Genomic DNA, 13,479 nt, shown 5'->3' on the forward strand with positions numbered 1-13,479 from the left:
CTATGCTGACTTTCAGACATTGTAATTTTGCGCAAAGTATTTACTGGTGTAAATGTAGGACAGGGCCCCTGACTATTTTAACTAGCATCATACATGTCAACAAATTGTTATTGTCTGTGCCAGGCATGGAAGGATTTCAGCGCATAGACTAAACAGTGGTGGAGCAGCGACAGATAATTTTGCAAGTGGTAGAGCACTGTTTTACCTTGGGGGGGGACACTCCTGGCCGGCGGTACAAGCCCAGGGCCCCTCATGTTACAACGGTGTGTCTGACGTTGGGTGCGCGCCACCACCGCCAGAGACACTTCATTGTACTATGAGAGACCCAGTGCCAGTGCCGTCGACCAAAAGTGGGCACACCCACCTCTTCAGACAAACGGCACTCTGACGGGTGCTTGCCACAAGTGGCGAGACCACGGCCCCGTGGGGGGAGTTAGGGCATTTAGGGAGGTGTAAAGATGTCGTATGCTGGACAAACAGCAGCTGCAAATTACGAGATTGGAACAGTCAGTAACACCAGTCCCAAAGCAAGACCTTTTTACAGGAAAGCTAGGTGTCAGCCGGGACAGGTGGGGCAAAATAATTTGAAATCCAGGAGTGGTTCATTTTAATGAAGGTTAGATCATCAACATTTTGGGTAGCCAGACGAGTCCTTTTTTCGGTTAATATTGAACCTGCAGCACTGAATACTCTTTCTGATAGGACACTTGCTGCCGGGCAAGCAAGCTCCTGCAATGCATATTCGGCCAATTCTGGCCAGGTGTCTATTTTGGATGCCCAGTAATCAAAGGGGAATGACGGTTGAGGGAGAACATCGGAAATGGAGGAAAAATAGTTAGAAAACAATCTGGACAAATGTTGTCTCCTGTCACTTTGAATAGATGCTGCTGTACCTGTCCTGTCTGCGGTCATTGCGAAATCACTCCACAACCTGGTCAGAAAACCCCTCTGTCCAACGCCACTTCTGATTTGTGCACCTCTAACACCTCTGCCCTGTAGCCCCCTGCAGCTTGTGTGAGAACCATCACCGGCGCTGTGTGCTGGGAATGCCTGAATCAAACGGTCTACAAGAGTAGCTTGTTTGGTTGCCAATATCTGTTCGAGGTTCTCATGTGCCATGATATTTTGCAATTTGCCTTTATAGCGAGGATCAAGGATGCAGGCCAACCAGTAATCGTCATCTGTCATCATTTTTATAATGCGTGGGTCCCTTTTGAGGATACGTAAGGCATAATCCGCCATGTGGGCCAATGTTCCAGTTGTCAAGTCAGTGCATATGCTGGGTTGAGGAGCACTTTCTGGCAAATCAACGTCACTTGTCTCCCTCAAAAACCCTGAACCCGGCCTTGCACTGCCAGCAGTTTCTATTGCCCCCTGAGAACCGTTTCGCTCAACCCTACTTGTGGAGGCCATGGTTTCACTTTCCTGAGCATGTTGCTGGATGCTCTATACAAGGCCTGCTGCTCCTTTCGTTCAGAAAACAAGGAGATAAGCCAGGAAGACAGACTTACTTAGCAAAAAAAAATCATCTGCAGCCTTTAGAGCTCAGCTTTACAAAATAAGGCCTTCTTACACAGCGCGTTCTGTGCAGTCCGTTCTGCGCAGAATATACACGTGTAGTGCACACCTAGTGATCTCTCTGGATGCGCTCTACATTTTAGTATAGACAGTGCACCAAAAATAATCAATATAAAGCCATTATTATGGTGCGCAGATCTCAATGCATACACCCGGCAGAGTGCGTGTACGACCCCATTAAAACAGTTTAGGAAATAAATAAATTGATATACAATAGTAGAAGCAATAAGAAGACCCAACTGAGGTTATAACTCCTTTATTTCACTGAAAATGTGGCCCCACAGCTGTAAAAAATATGTCCGGGTCAACTATGACCCGAACACGACAAGTCTACAAATCGGCGTGTAGCAAAAAGTAAACACACAAAAAAAATACTCATAGATAGGTCCCCCAAATGAGGAAAAGTCAAGTAACCTCAAGTTTTAAAAACTTATAAAAAAATTTCTACAGTAGTGTTGAGCATTCTGATACTGCAAATATCGGGTATCGGCCGATATTCCCAGGGTCTGGAGGAGAGGAGACTCTCCTTCAGGCCCTGGGATCCATATTCATGTAAAAAATAAAGAATAAAAATAAAAAATATGGATATACTCACCCCTCCGACAGACCCTGGACCTCAGCGGTGCAACCGGCAGCCTCCATTCCTAAGAATGCAGTGAGTGTAGGACCTGCGATGACGTCGCGGCTTGTGATTGGTCGCGTGATCGGTCACATGAGCGGTCACGCGACCAATCACAAGCCGCGACGTCATCGAAGGTCCTTCACTCTGCATTCTTAGGAACGGAGGCAGACGCTTGCAGCGGTGACAGCCAGGGGCCGTCCGAGGGTGAGTATATCCATATTTTGTATTTTTATTCTTTATTTTTTACATGAATATGGATCCCAGGGCCTGAAGGAGAGTTTCTTCTCCTTCAGACCCTGGGAACCATCCAGGATCACTTCCGATATTTGTGTCCCATTGACTTGTATCGGTATCGGCGATATCTGATATTTTTTGGATATCGGCCGATCCAATCCGATACCGATACTTTCAAATATCGGAAGGTATCGCTCAACACTAATCTACAGGGCTTCACAAATTCTCTACGGGTCACTATGACCGGAACACAACAGCAGGGTTAAGTTTCACTATGCCAAGCTTAGTCAGGAGAGCCTCCATCAAAGCCCTTGATGCGCTGAGATTTCAGATCGAAGAGGGAGAATGATGGAGGGAGCGCTACACCACTGTCTCTGACACAAGAGGTTGAGCCCCTGGCAACCGGGTCTAGTCCGGCTGAAGAATAAGTCACAGGTCTCTGTTGTAGACCATGATGTTGGGGTAACTTAAGCTGCTATATTGTGACCATCCTTAAACTCTGTGAGATGTTTGGTGCCTCGCAACAGGCAGTGTCCTGGGAAAAAGTCTTATATCCCTGTTCGGCTATGAAACAAAAAAGGAAGATAGAGGACTCCTGACATGATACTTGATCAGAACTGCAAAGTAATAAATCATCTACATACTAAAAATAAAAGAAACACAACTTCCGGATACGGATGTGCCCATTTTTGCAAAATTGAAGACATTGCAACAGTATATCACAGATGGGTTTTTTTGTTTGTTTGTTTGTTTTAACATTTTTTGCATACATACCTTAATAGATACTGAGGCAGCCAAAGTCTGTTAACAAATCTTAAGTTCTGTCCAGAGTTAATTTAATAACTGGGGGTAGGGACTGACTTTGACGTGCTCAAATAATAGGTTTCGAGTCCCCTCGGCTGCATGTCTCCTAGAGATCTGACCATGGCCATGAAGCACCCTGGAAAAAAACTAGTTTTACTGCTCAGCCTATACAGTGGCATGCAAACGTGTGGACCCCCCCCAGTCAAAATTACTGTTAATGTGAACAGTTAAGCAAGTTGAAGCTGAAATGATCTCTTAAAGGGTTAAAGATGATACATTTCCTTTGTATTCGAGGGAAAAGCTATATATTTTTTCCTTAATCTTTAAAACCCCTTCCCGACCCATGACGCCTATGTGGCGTCATGGAATGATCGCATCCCTGCAGATCGGGTGAAAGGGTTAACTCCTATTTTACCCGATCTGCAGGGAGAGAGGGAGTTGTACTTCAGCCTAGGGGGGGTGGCTTTGCCCCCACGTGGCTACGATCGCTCTGATTGGCTGTTGAAAGTGCAACAGCCAATCAGAGCAATTTGCAATATTTCACCTATGAAAATGGTGAAATATTGCAATCCAGCCATGGCCGATGCTGCAATAGCATCTGCCATGGCTGGAAATCATGTTCTGCCCCCCCCCCACCGCCCCCGATCTCCTCCCCAGTCCTCCGTTCTGTCCGGTACCCCCCTCCGTCCCCCTGTTCGCTCCCCCGTGCTCCTGTCCGCTCCCCCGTGCTCCTGTCCGCTCCCCCGTGCTCCTGTCCGCTCCCCCCGTCCTCCGATCCCCCCCTGTGCTCCGATCCACCCCCCCCACCACCCCCTCATACTTACCGAGCCTCCCAAAGTCGGTCCGTCTTCTCCCTGGGCGCCGCCATCTTCCAAGATGGCGGGCGCATGCTCAGTGCGCCCGCCGAATCTGCCGACTGGCAGATTCGTTACAAGTACATTTTGATCGCTGTGGTAGGTTCTATCACAGCGATCAAAATAAAAAAAATAATAAATAAACCCCCCCCTTTATCACCCCCATAGGTAGGGACAATAATAAAATAAAGAAAATATTTTTTTTTCTTTTTCCACTAGGGTTAGGGTTAGAACTAGGGTTAGAACTAGGGGTAGGGTTAGGCTTAGGGTTAGGGGTAGGGGTAGGGTTAGGGTTATGGCATGTGCACACAATGCGGATTTGGCAGCGGATCCGCAGCGGATTGGCCGCGGATCCGCAGCGGATTGGCCGCGGATCCGCAGCGGATTGGCCGCGGATCCGCAGCGGATTGGCTGCTGCGAATTCGTAGCAGTTTTACATCAGGTTTACAGTACCATGTACACCTATGGAAAACCAAATCCGCTGTGCCCATGGTGCGGAAAATTCCGTGCAGAAACGCTGCGTTGTATTTTCCGCAGCATGTCAATTCTTTGTGCAGATTCCGCAGCGTTTTACACCTGTTCCTCAATAGGAATCCTCAGGTGAAATCCGCACAAAAAAACACTGGAAATCTGCTGTAAATCCGCAGGTAAAATGCAGTGCCTTTTACCTGCAGATTTTTAAAAAATCGTGCGGAAAAATCTCACACGAATCCGCAACGTGGGCACATAGCCTTAGGGTTAGGGTTGGAATTAGAGTTAGGGTTGGAATTAGGGCTAGGGTTAGAAATAGGGTTAAGATTAGGCTTGTGGTTAGGGTTACGGATAGGGTTAGGGGTGTGTTGGGGTTACAGTTGTGGTTAGGGTTGGGATTAGGGTTAGGGTTGGGATTAGGGTTAGGATTAGGATTGGAATTAGGGTTACGGGTGTGTTGGGGTTAGGGTTGTGGTTAGGGGTGTGTTGGGGTTAGGGTTGTGATTAGGGTTATGGCTACAGTTGGGATTAGGATTAGGGGTGTGTTGGGGTTAGTGTTGAAGTTAGAATTGAGGGGTTTCCACTGTTTAGGCACATCAGGGGTCTCCAAACGCAACATGGCGCCACCATTGATTCCAGCCAATCTTGCGTTCAAAAAGTCAAATGGTGCTCCCTCCCTTCCAAGCCCCGACGTGCGCCCAAACAGTGGTTTACCCCCACATTTGGGGTACCAGCGTACTCAGGACAAACTGGGCAACAACTGTTGGGGAACAATTTCTCCTGATACCCTTGCAAAAATAAAAAATTACTTGCTAAAACATAATTTTTGAGGAAAGAACAATTATTTTTTATTTTCACGGCTCTGCGTTATAAACTTCTGTGAAGCACTTGGGGGTTGAACGTGCTCACCACACATCTAGATAAGTTCCTTGGGGGGTCTAGTTTCCAAAATGGGGTCACTTGTGGGGTGTTTCTACTGTTTAGGCACATCAGGGGCTCTGCAAATGCAATGTGACGCCCGCAGACCATTCCATCAAAGTCTGCATTTCAAATGTCACTACTTCCCTTCCGAGCCCTGTCGTGTGCCCAAACAGTGGTTTACCCCCACATATGGGGTATCAGCGTACTCACAACAAACTGGGCAACAAATATTGGGGTCCAATTTCTCCTGTTACCCTTGTGAAAATAAAAAATTGCTTGCTAAAACATCTTTTCTGAGGAAAGAAAAATGATTTTTTATTTTCACGGCTCTGCATTGTAAACGTCTGTGAAGCACTTGGGGGTTGAACGTGCTCACCACACATCTAGATAAGTTCCTTGGGGGGTCTAGTTTCCAAAATGGGGTCACTTGTGGGGGGTTTCTACTGTTTAGGCATATCAGGGGCTCTGCAAACGTAACATGATGCCTGCAGACCATTCCATCAAAGTCTGCATTTCAAAACGTCACTACTTCCCTTCCGAGCCCCGGCATGTGCCCAAACAGTGGTTTACCCCCACATATGGGGTATCAGCGTACTCAGGAGAAACTGGAAAACAACTTTTGGGGTCAAATTTCTCCTGTTACCCTTGCAAAATAAAAAATTCTGGGCTAAAAAAATATTTTTGAGGAAAGGAAACACATTTATTAATTTCACGGCTCTGCGTTATAAACTTCTGTGAAGCACTTGGGGGTTCAAAGTGCTCACCACACATCTAGATAAGTTCCCTTGGGGGTCTAGTTTCCAAAATGGAGTCACTTGTGGGGAGTTCCTACTGTTTAAGCACATCAGGGGCTCTGCAAACGCAACCTGACACCCGCAGAGCATTCCATCAAAGTCTGCATTTTAAAACGTCACTACTTCCCTTCCAAACCCCGACGTGTGCCAAAACAGTGGTTTACCCCCACATATGGGGTATCAGCGTACTCAGGAGAAACTGGACAACAACTTTTGTGGTCCAATTTCTCCTGTTACCCTTGGGAAAATAAAAAAATGTGGGCTAAAAAATAATTTTTGAGAAAAGAAAAATTATTTTTTATTTTCATGGCTCTGCGTTATAAACTTCTGTGAAGCACTTGGGGGTTCAAAGTGCTCACCACACATCTAGATTAGTTCCTTGGGAGGTCTAGTTTCCAAAATGGGGTCACTTGTGTGGGAGCTCCAATGTTTAGGCACACAGAGGCTCTCCAAACGTGACATGGTGTCCGCTAATGATTGGAGCTAATTTTCCATTCAAAAAGCCAAATGGCGTGCCTTCCCTTCCGAGCCCTGCGGTGCGCCCAAACAGTGGTTTACCCCCACATATGGGGTATCATCGTACTCAGGACAAACTGGACAACAACATTTGGGGTCCAATTTCTCCTATTACCCTTGGGAAAATAAAAAATTCTGGGCTAAAAATCATTTTTGAGGAAAGAAAAATTATTTTTTATTTTCACGGCTCTGCGTTATAAACTTCTGTAAAGCACCTGGGGGTTATAAGTGCTCACTATGCATCTAGATAAGTTCCTTGGGGGAACCAAAGGTAAAATATAATAACAACTTTATTGAAAACAAAAATATAATTGGACATGTAAAACACAGAGAGAACACAGGATGAAAGACAGGGAATACACCATGAAGGTGGCACCACGGAAAACCAGCAGGTAAACCACAGTAAGAAGCATCAATAAACCTAAATTCCGTGCACCCAATCAAAGTAAGCATACAAGTATATAGGAAATGCCTGGACAAATGCCAATAGAGAGGGGCACCATTAAGGAGTAACTAGATATTAAGGGAAACACATGAAGATGCAAAAAGTAACAGTAACGTGGAAAATACCTGTGGGACCGTGATGCCACCCACCCCAACGCCGCGTTTCGGCCTCGTGCCTTCTTCCGGGGGTATGGCATCATCAATAAGTGCCAGCGTTTTAAAGTATGGGTCAGCCAATCCAGAGCGCCGTAACAATGAGGCCCATATGTCGGCGCATGCGCAAACCGGCTGGTTCAGGAGACAGGCCGACACCGAGGGCGTCAAGCGAGGCCGAGGACCGCGTCACCAGGCCCCGCCCACATGAGATCACGTGAGCGGCGGCGACGTCAGACCCCAGACAAGCCTGTGAGACGCCATCAGCATCGCCTGGCAACAGAGCGCCGGCGCGCATGCGCACTGGGTCAGGTAAGTATGGTGGAAACGGCAGTCAACAAAAAACACAGGCAAGGAAACCCAAATAAAACAATATTGGATGGGAAACATTGGAAATATAAGCAGGAGTATTCAACCTGTAAACAAAGTGCACAAATAGTGATAAAGTGCAAAGTGCAAGAGATATATCAAAATGTGATGTGAACCCTCACAAAAAGAGGGAATAATACTAGAGCACAGTATGCATAAATGGTAAAACACTAAACAACAATATGCTAAAACATAGCCATATGAAGGATGTATCAGTGCCACAAAAATTGTACACATATACACAAATACAAATTACGTATATAAATATGTTCGCACAGTGAATACATAATAAAATAGATGCACATAGTGAATAATAAACAGGAGACAATCATCCAAAAAAACAGTCATTGTGATCTTCATAAAACGTTGATATCCCGCATAATTATAAGAAGAAGAGTCAAAATGGTACAGATCCAACGGAACCCAATCTAAAAGAATAAAAAAATTGTAAAGAAACAAAAAAAGGGGGTTAAAAATTTTTTAATAAAACACACAACAAGATGCCAATTAAAAAGTGTGACTACGATAAGGAAAGGAATGGTCTGCTCAAAGAAAAGAGGCAAAACTGAGGCTTTCGTTGAGACCCAAAGGATGTAGTGTCTGAAGTCTCCATATCCAACGCGCCTCTTTCTGCGCTAGATGGCGACTCAATCTGCCACCACGTAAATTCACAATCAGGTGATCAATGCCCTTAATCCTAAAGCCAGAGGGATCACAGAAATGGTGTAACTTAAAGTGTCTAGGAATAGTTTTTAGGCACTCTGCATTCTCCACCTTGGCAGCCGCCAAGATGTCACATACATGCTCCCGTGTCCTGACTTTTAGGGTACGTGTTGTAAGCCCAATATATATTTTATTGCAAGGGCATGTCCCATGATATACCACCATTGTGGTCTGACAATTGATCGTATGTGTTATGGTGAACTCACGGCCATCCGATGACAAAAATTTAGTGGCAGAATCAATATTGGGGCATGCTATGCAGTTCCCACACGGTCTGCAACCCCATCGAGAACGATTGGGCACATTAGAAAAAATTGGAGAGGGTGGTGCCGGTTTGAGGTAGCTCCTAACAAGATAATCCCCTAGATTTTTGGATCTCCGTGCCGTAACAGATGGGTATGAGGGCAAGTATTGTCTTAAAACGGGATCTGCAAGTAAGATAGGCCAATGCCTAGCCAGAATATTAGACATCTCCCCCCACCTAGAATGGTACTGTGTAACGAATCTGACCTGATTGGAGATTTTAGTTGATTTAGTAGAAAAGAGAAGTCAATGGCGATCTGAATGCTTCGCCCTGTTGTACGCTTTTTTGATGCTTCTTTTGCTATAGCCGCGATCCATGAAGCGGTTTTTCAGATCCTCAGCTTGGATTTCAAAAGACTCATTAGTAGTACATATTCTTTTCAAGCGAAGAAATTGCCCAGTGGGGACCGCTCTTATCACATGGGGTGGGTGGGAGGATGAAGCATGGAGTACCGCATTCACCGCTGTCTCTTTACGGAAAACACTGGTCAGAAGCAAGCCATCCACACTCCTCTCCACCAGGACATCTAAGAAATCAATACGGGAAAAATCATGTTTGTAAGTCAGATGAATATTCAAATTGTTGTCATTCAACTCCTGCACAAATGACCGTAATTCAACTGAGGTCCCTCGCCAGATCAGGAAAATGTCATCGATGTAGCGGGCCCAAAAAACGACCCGCTCCATCGATGACCCATGATCCGACGAGAATAGATCCCTCTCCCACAGCCCCAGGAACAGGTTTGCATACGAGGGCGCACAAGCCGCGCCCATCGCTGTCCCCTGGAGCTGCAGGAAGAAGGATCCGTTAAAAAGAAAAAAATTGTGTGTCAGGAGAAAATTCAAAAGGAGAGACAGAAAATTGATGTCAATGGTGGAGAGGCTTGTCATAGTAAGAAAGTGTGAGACTGCCCTCAAGCCATCCTGGTGGCGAATATTGGTATAAAGGGACTCGACATCACATGTGACGAGGAGCATGTCCTCGTCAACATGGATGGAGTCAATCTTCTGTAAAAAATCTGATGTATCCTTTAAATAGGAGGGTATAGTCTCCACCAGGGGCTTGAGAAAAAAATCAATATATTTCCCAATGTTTTCCATAAGCCCACCCACCCCAGAGATAATCGGCCTACCTGGAGGTGATTGAAGTTGCTTATGAACTTTGGGTAGGAGATACAAAGTCGGTATGCAGTGGTCCTGGCCCAGCAGAATATCACGGACCTGTGTTGTAATTATCTCATCAGAAAGCGCTTTATTCAAGATCTTAGCCAATTCTTCTCTGAATGAAATCAAAGGATTAAATGTTAAGCGCTTATAACACTTAGGATCCCTAAGAAGACGTTGTGCCTCCGCCAGGTACAGTTTAATTAGCCAGATCACAATATTCCCCCCCTTTTTGGCAGGTTTGATAACCACATCCTCAAAATGTTTGAGATGTTTCAGAGCCTGTGTTTCGCTAAAAGATAGGTTACCAAAACCGATATTAGTCGGTATTGAACCAAAATCCTGAGAAACCAACTTGACAAAAATGTCAACATTTGAACAGAGGGACAAGGGGGGGAATTTTTTGGATCTAGGGCGCAATGAAAAAGGTACCTTAGCCAACGAGGGATTCAAGTGTTCACGAGCCAGGTCTTCCAGATCTTGTAATGCTAGTTGTTCTTCCGGTAAAGGGAATGCTCGTTGCCTCTTTTCTTTGAGCAGACCATTCCTTTCCTTATCGTAGTCACACTTTTTAATTGGCATCTTGTTGTGTGTTTTATTCAAAAATTTTTAACCCCCTTTTTTTGTTTCTTTACAATTTTTTTATTCTTTTAGATTGGGTTCCGTTGGATCTGTACCATTTTGACTCTTCTTCTTATAATTATGCGGGATATCAACGTTTTATGAAGATCACAATGACTGTTTTTTTGGATGATTGTCTCCTGTTTATTATTCACTATGTGCATCTATTTTATTATGTATTCACTGTGCGAACATATTTATATACGTAATTTGTATTTGTGTATATGTGTACAATTTTTGTGGCACTGATACATCCTTCATATGGCTATGTTTTAGCATATTGTTGTTTAGTGTTTTACCATTTATGCATACTGTGCTCTAGTATTATTCCCTCTTTTTGTGAGGGTTCACATCACATTTTGATATATCTCTTGCACTTTGCACTTTATCACTATTTGTGCACTTTGTTTACAGGTTGAATACTCCTGCTTATATTTCCAATGTTTCCCATCCAATATTGTTTTATTTGGGTTTCTTTGCCTGTGTTTTTTGTTGGCTGCCGTTTCCACCATACTTACCTGACCCAGTGCGCATGCGCGCCGGCGCTCTGTTGCCAGGCGATGCTGATGGCGTCTCACAGGCTTGTCTGGGGTCTGACGTCGCCGCCGCTCACGTGATCTCATGTGGGCGGGGCCTGGTGACGCGGTCCTCGGCCTCGCTTGACGCCCTCGGTGTCGGCCTGTCTCCTGAACCAGCCGGTTTGCGCATGCGCCGACATATGGGCCTCATTGTTACGGCGCTCTGGATTGGCTGACCCATACTTTAAAATGCTGGCACTTATTGATGATGCCATACCCCCGGAAGAAGGCACGAGGCCGAAACGCGGCGTTGGGGTGGGTGGCATCACGGTCCCACAGGTATTTTCCACGTTACTGTTACTTTTTGCATCTTCATGTGTTTCCCTTAATATCTAGTTACTCCTTAATGGTGCCCCTCTCTATTGGCATTTGTCCAGGCATTTCCTATATACTTGTATGCTTACTTTGATTGGGTGCACGGAATTTAGGTTTATTGATGCTTCTTACTGTGGTTTACCTGCTGGTTTTCCGTGGTGCCACCTTCATGGTGTATTCCCTGTCTTTCATCCTGTGTTCTCTCTGTGTTTTACATGTCCAATTATATTTTTGTTTTCAATAAAGTTGTTATTATATTTTACCTTTGGTTCCTTTGGTGCTTCCTTTCTCATTGGTTTATTATACTCTAGTAGCACTGAACCTTACTAGATATACCCTGGCACCTCGTCTATATCCTTTTGGTGTGGTGTGTATATTTCGCTTTTGGATTTATACAAGTTCCTTGGGGGGTCTAGTTTCCAAAATGGGGTCACGTGTAGGGGAGCTCCAATGTTTAGGCACACAGGGGCTCTCCAAACGCGACATGGTGTCCGCTAATGATTGGAGCTAATTTTCCATTCAAAAAGTCAAATGGCACGCCTCCCCTTCCGAGCCTTGCCGTGCACCCAAACAGTGGTTTACCCCCACATATGAGGTATCGGCGTACTCAGGAGAAATTGCCCAACAAATTTTATGATCCATTTTATCCTGTTGCCCATGTGAAAATGAAAAAATTGAGGCTAAAAGAAATTTTGTGTGAAAAAAAAGTACTTTTTCATTTTTACGGATCAATTTGTGAAGCACCTGAGAGTTTAAAGTGCTCACTATGCTTCTAGATGAGTTCCTTGGGGGGTCTAGTTTCCAAAATGGGGTCACTTGTGGGGGAGCTCCAATGTTTAGGCACACAGGGGCTCTCCAAATGTGACATGGTGTCTGCTAGCGATGGAGATAATTTTTCATTGAAAAAGTCAAATGGCGCTCCTTCCCTTCCGAGCCCTGCCGTGCGCCCAAACAGTGGTTTACCCCCACATATGAGGTATCAGTGTACTCAAAACAAATTGGACAACAACGTTCGTGGTCCAGTTTCTCCTTTTACCCTTGGGAAAATAAAAAAAATTTCGCTAAAAGATCATTTTTGTGACTAAAAAGTTAAATGTTCATTTTTTACTTCCATGTTGCTTCTGCTGCTGTGAAACACCTGAAGGGTTAATAAACTTCTTGAATGTGGTTTTGAGCACCTTGAGGGGTGCAGTTTTTAGAATGGTGTCACTTTGGGGTATTTTCAGCCATATAGAACCCTCAAACTGACTTCAAATGTGAGGTGGTCCCTAAAAAAAATGGTTTTGTAAATTTTGTTGTAAAAATGAGAAATCACTGGTCAAATTTTAACCCTTATAACTTCCTAGCAAAAAAAAAATTTGTTTCCAAAATTGTGCTGATGTAAAGTAGACATGTGGGAAACATTATTTATTAACTATTTTGTGTCACATAACTCTCTAGTTTAACAGAATAAAAATTCAAAATGTGAAAATTGCGAAATTTTCAAAATTTTTGCCAAATTTCCATTTTTTTCACAAATAAACTCAGAAATTATCGACCTAAATTTACCACTAACATGAAGCCCAATATGTCACGAAAAAACAATCTCAGAATCGCTAGGATCCGTTGAAGCGTTCCTGAGTTATTACCTCATAAAGGGACACTGGTCAGAATTGCAAAAAACGGCAAGGTCATGAAGGGGTTAACATTTTAAAAATTATTAAAAGGAAAGTGCACTGAAGCAAGAGTGTGCACCCTGCATGGTTAGTACCTAGTATCACCCACTTTTGCAAGTATCACAGCTTGTAAACAATTTTTGTAGCCAGACAATCCTTGCTGGAGGGATTTTCATCCGTTCTTCTTTGGAAAATTCTTCCAGTTCTGTGAGATTCCTTGGCCATCTTGCATGTACTGCTATTTTGAGGTCTAGCCACAGATTTTCAATGATGTGCAGATCAGTGGACTGTGAGGGCCATTGTAAGACCTTCAGTTTAGACCTTTTGAGGTTGTCTGTTGTGGATTTTGACGTGTGTTTA

The sequence above is a fragment of the Ranitomeya variabilis genome, chromosome 5, assembly GCF_051348905.1.
Source record: "Ranitomeya variabilis isolate aRanVar5 chromosome 5, aRanVar5.hap1, whole genome shotgun sequence".
NCBI classification, from domain to species: Eukaryota; Metazoa; Chordata; class Amphibia; order Anura; family Dendrobatidae; genus Ranitomeya; species Ranitomeya variabilis.